Raw genomic sequence first — 6,000 nt, forward strand, 5'->3', positions numbered from 1 at the left:
AAAGGTGCCCACAGGCTGGAAGGGCCTGATTGTGCCCACGGGCCGGGAGGGCCCGACTGATTGTCCACAGGCCGGGAGGGCCTGACTCTGCCCACGGGCCTAATGCCCGAACACCCAGTGGTCTAGGGAGGAGAGTGAGGGTACAGGGGCACCAGATAAGGGCCTACCTGACCCGGTGGGAGAGGCACCAGGGGGGAGCTTCGTCAGCTCTCTTCCTTCCCACCCCTGGTGGCCTCTCCGGCGCTCCCCTTCACTCTTCGGCCGCTGGCCTGTCCTGGCCAGTGGCGCCGCCGTCGCCTCGCCGCGTCCAGCCGCCGCTGGACATATTCTTCCCGGAGCCTGGAGTCTTCTGGCTTCTTCCGCGGCCACCGGAGCTCTTCAGCGCTCTTCCACGCGCCCTCCGTCCTTGGCTCCCGCCCGGCGTCCTCTGCTTGCTCCGCGCTCCCACGCGCGGTCTTCTCCTTCGGCTCCCGCCCAGCGTCTGACGTCAGACGCCGGGGCCTGTGACGCGGCGAGCACCGATTGGCTCGCCGCGCCCGCTTCTGATTGGCCGGCGCCCCGCGAGCTGCGATTGGCTCGCGGACGGTGCCGGATTCGAAAAGCCGCGGGCGGCGCTTCTGATTGGCGGCCAGAACGGCGCCAAGTTTAAAGCGCCGCTGCCGCGCCACTACCCACCGCCGCCGACAGCCTGGTGCAGGGAAATAACCGATCCCTGCACCAGACACCCGCCGCCGCACACCCAGCGCTGGGGACAGACAAGCTGCCCCAGCGCTGTCCACAGCCAGGGACAGCACCTCTGATGTGCCCACCGGGCACATCTCTACACTACAATGCTGCCATATTTACATACGGCCCAACAGGCACCAGGAAGACATTTACTATGATGGGCAACAACAATGAGCGAAAGTAATTTGCATCCTGAACGATCTATGTAAAACCATCTAGGAATCAAGAAGGAAAAATTATTTCTCTGTGTGGGGTCTACATTGAAACCATAAGGGATCTTCTACGACTTTCCTCTGGATGTGTGGCCCTCAGAGAGGATCCCTATGGGAGTACAAAGATAGAAGGCATTGTACAAATCTTCCATAGCAGTCCTGAAGAGGCCATTTGTCTACTGAAGAAATTAAATAAGTGATGGTCTTAAGCAGCCACAGCTGCCAATAAAACCTCATCCCGCTCCCAGACAAGCCTTTTGCAGCACACTCACCTATACGAGCAAGGCCAAGAACATTAAAACACGGGTTGGTGAGGAACAGTGTCCATCACCTACAAGATCCCTGAGGGTGACAGAGGAAACACAGTCCTGCTGAGAAACACTCGTCGTCCAGAGACAGACAATAAGCACACCATACATAGGGGCAGATGTATTAAGCCTGGAGAAGTGATAAAGCAGTGATAAGTGCTAGGTGATAATGTACCAGCCAGTCAGCTCCTGTCAATTTACATATTGAAGCTGATTGGCTGGTGTGTTATCACCTTGCCCTTATTACTTCTCCAATGCTTAACACAGTACATCTGCCCCATTGTTCCAATAACACTGGTCCTATGAAACACACACTGCTCGTTCACTGCATAAATTATCCCTCATGGTTTCTTTGCCAGGAAAAATAAGATTTTAAACCTACCGGTAAATCTTTTTCTCGTAGTCCGTAGAGGATGCTGGGGACTCCGTAAGGACCATGGGGATAGACGGGCTCCGCAGGAGACATGGGCACTTTAAGAAAGACTTTAGTTCTGGGTGTGCACTGGCTCCTCCCTCTATGCCCCTCCTCCAGACCTCAGTTAGAGAAACTGTGCCCAGAGGAGACGGACAGTACGAGGAAAGGATTTTGTTAATCCAGGGCAAGATTCATACCAGCCACACCAATCACACCGTATAACTTGTGATAAACTACCCAGTTAACAGTATGAAAAAACAACATAGCATCAGTGCAGGACCGATGCAACTATAACATAACCCTAATTGAAGCAATAACTATATACAAGTATTGCAGAAGTAGTCCGCACTTGGGACGGGCGCCCAGCATCCTCTACGGACTACGAGAAAAATATTTACCGGTAGGTTTAAAATCTTATTTTCTCTAACATCCTAGAGGATTCTGGGGACTCCATAAGGACCATGGGGATTAAACCAAAGCTCCCAAATGGGCGGGAGAGTGCGGATGACTCTGCAGCACCGATTGAGCAAACATGAGGTCCTCCTCAGCCAGGGTATCAAACTTACAGTATTTTGCAAAGGTGTTTGAACACGACCAAGTAGCAGCTCGACACAGCTGTAGTGCCGAGACCCCTCGGGCAGCCGCCCAAGAAGAGCCCACTTTCCTCGTGGAATGGGCCTTGACCGATTTCGGTAACGGCAATCCAGCCGTAGAATGCGCTTGCTAAATCGTGTTACAAATCCAGCGAGCAATAGTCTGCTTTGAAGCAGGGGCACCAATCTTGTTGGTTGCATAGAGGACAAACAGCGCTTCAGTTTTCCTGACTCTAGCCGTCCTGTCTACGTAAATTTTCAAAGCCCTGACCACATCAAGTAACTCGGAATCCTCCAGGTCACGCGTAGGAACAGGTTCATATGAAAGGATGAGACCACCTTAGGTAGGAATTGAGGACGGGTCCACAACTCCGCTCTATCCATATGGAAAACCAGATAGGGGCTTTTATGTGATAAAGCCGCCAATTCCGAAACTCGCCTAGCCGAAGTCAAGGCTAACAACATGACCACCTTCCACGTGAGATATTTCAACTCCACCGTTTTAAGTGGTTCAAACCAGTGTGATTTTAGAAAACTTAACACCACATTAAGGTCCCAAGGTGACACCGTAGGCACAAAAGGAGGCTGGATATGCAGCACTCCTTTTACAAAAGTCTGAACTTGTGGAAGAGAAGCCAATTCTTTTTGAAAGAAAATGGATAAGGCCGAAATCTGGACCTTAATAGAGCCTAATTTTAGGCCCAAATTCACTCCAGTTTGTAGGAAGTGAAGGAAACGGCCCAGATGGAATTCTTCCGTAGGAGCATTCCTGGCCTCACACCAAGAAACATATTTTCGCCATATACGGTGATAATGTTTTGACGTTACCTCCTTCCTAGCTTTTATCAGCGTAGGGATGACCTCAACCGGAATGCCTTTCTCTGCTAGGAGCCGGCGTTCAACCGCCATGCCGTCAAACGCAGCTGCGGTAAGTCTTGGAACAGACAGAGCCCCTGCTGCAACAGGTCCTGTCTCAGAGGAAGAGGCCACGGATCTTCTGTGAGCATTTCCTGCAGATCCGGATACCAGGTCCTCCGTGGCCAATCTGGAACAATGAGGATTGTTCTCACTCACTCACTTGTTCTCACTCCTCTTTGTCTTATTATCCTCAACACCTTGGGTATGAGAGGAAGAGGAGGAAATACATAGACCGACCGGAACACCCACGGTGTCACTAGGGCATCTACAGCTACTGCCTGAGGGTCTCTTGACCTTGCGCAATACCTCTGTAGCTTTTTGTTGAGGCGGGACGCCATCATGTCTATCTGTGGCAGTTCCCACCGACTTGTAATCTGTGCGAAGACTTCCTGATGAAGTCCCCACTCTCCCGGATGTAGGTCGTGTCTGCTGAGGAAGTCTGCTTCCCAGTTGTCCACTCCCGGAATGAACACTGCTGACAGTGCGCTTACGTGATTCTCCGCCCAGCGAAGAATTCTGGTGGCTTCTGCCATCGCCACTCTGCTCCTTGTGCCGCCTTGGCGGTTTACATGAGCCACTGCGGTGACATTGTCTGACTGGATCAGCACCGATTGGTCGTGAAGTAAGGTCTCCGCTTGACGTAGGGCGTTGTATATGGCCCTTAGGCCCTCATTCCGAGTTGTTCGCTCGCAAGCTGCTTATAGCAGATTTACTCACGCTAAGCCGCCGCCTACTGGGAGTGAATCTTAGCATCGTAAAATTGCGAACGACGTATTCGCAATATTGCGATTACACCTCTCTTAGCAGTTTCTGAGTAGCTCCAGACTTACTCGGCATCTGCGATCAGTTCAGTGCTTGTCGTTCCTGGTTTGACGTCACAAACACACCCAGCGTTCGCCCAGACACTCCTCCGTTTCTCCAGCCACTCCCGCGTTTTTCCCAGAAACGGTAGCGTTTTTTCCCACACGCCCATAAAACGGCCAGTTTCCGCCCAGTAACACCCATTTCCTGTCAATCACACTACGATCACCAGAACAATGAAAAAGCCGTGAGTAAAATTCCTAACAGCATAGCAAATTTACTTGGCGCATGCGCACTAAGCGGAAAATCGCTGCGATGCGAAAAAAATTACCGAGCGAACAACTCGGAATGACCACCTTAGTTCCAGGATGTTGATGTGAAGACAAGTCTCTTGACTTGACCAAAGACCTTGGAAATTTCTTCCCTGTGTGACTGCTCCCCAACCTCGGAAGGCTTGCGTCTGTGGTCACCAGGATCCAGCCCTGAATGCCGAATCTGCGGCCCTCGAGAAGGTGAGCACTCTGCAGCCACCACAGGAGTGATACTCTGGCCCTGGGGGACAGGGTGATTAACCGATGCATCTGTAAATGTGACCCGGACCACTTGTCCAGTAGGTCCCATTGGAAAGTCCTCGCCTGGAACCTGCCGAAGGGAATGGCCTCGTATGATGCCACCATCTTTCCCAGGACTCGAGTGCAGTGATGCACTGACACCGGTTTTGGTTTCAATAGGTTCCTGACAAGAGTCATGAGTTCCTGGGCCTTTTCTATCGGGAGATAAACCCTCTTCTGGTCTGTGTCCAGAATCATGCCCAAGAAAGACAGACGAGTCGTAGGAACCAACTGCGACTTCGGGATATTGAGACCCAGCCGTGTTGCTGTAACACTTTCAGTGAAAGTGATATGCTGTTCAGCAACTGCTCTCTTGATCTCGCTTTTATGAGGAGATCGTCCAAGTACGGGATAATTGTGACACCTTGCTTGCGCAGGAGCACCATTATTTCCGCCATTACCTTGGTGAAAATTCTCAGGGCCGTGAAGAGACCAAACGGCAACGTCTGAAATTGGTAATGACAGTCCTGTACCGCAAATCTGAGGTACGCCTGATGAGGTGGATAAATGGGGACATGAAGGTATGCATCCTTTATGTCCAGGGACACCATAAAATCCCCCCCTTCCAGGCTTGCGATGACTGCTCTTAGCGATTCCATCTTGAACTTGAACCTTTTCAAGTATAGGTTCAGGGATTTCAAATTTAATATGGGTCTGACCGAACCGTCTGGTTTCGGGACTACAAACATGGTCGAGTAATATCCCTTTCCTTGTTGGAGGAGGGGAACCTTGACCACTACCTGTTGAAGATACAATTTTTGTATTGCATATAACACTATCTCCCTTTCCTGGGAAGAAGTTGGTAGGGCCGATTTGAAAAATCGGCGGGGAGGCACTTCTTCAAATTCCAGCTTGTAACCCGGAGAAACAATTTCTAGTGCCCAGGGATCCACCTGGGAGTGAACCCAGATGTGGCTGAAACTCCGAAGACATGTCCCCACTGGCCCGGACTCCGCCAGTGGAGCCCCAGCGTCATGCAGTAGATTTTGTAGAGGCCGGGAGGACTTCTGTTCCTGGGAACTAGCTGTGTTGTGCAGCTTTTTTCCTCTGCCCCTACCTCTGGCAAGAAAAGACGCACCTCGCACTTTCTTGTTTCTTTGTGACCGAAAGGACTGCATTTGATAATGCAGAGCTTTCTTATGCTGTGAGGGAACATAAGGTAAAAAATTAGATTTTCCAGCTGTAGCTGTGGTGACCAGGTCCGAGAGACCTTCCCCAAACAATTCCTCACCCTTGTAAGGTAAAACCTCCATATGCCTTTTTGAGTCGGCATCACCTGTCCATTGCCGTGTCCATAGGACTCTTCTGGCAGAAATCGACATAGCGTTTATTCTAGAACCCAGTAGACTAATGTCTCTTTGAGCATCTCTCATATATAGGACAGCATCTCTTATATGCCCCAGGGTCAATAAAATA

The sequence above is a fragment of the Pseudophryne corroboree genome, chromosome 3 (assembly GCF_028390025.1).
Source record: "Pseudophryne corroboree isolate aPseCor3 chromosome 3, aPseCor3.hap2, whole genome shotgun sequence".
Lineage (NCBI taxonomy): Eukaryota > Metazoa > Chordata > Amphibia > Anura > Myobatrachidae > Pseudophryne > Pseudophryne corroboree.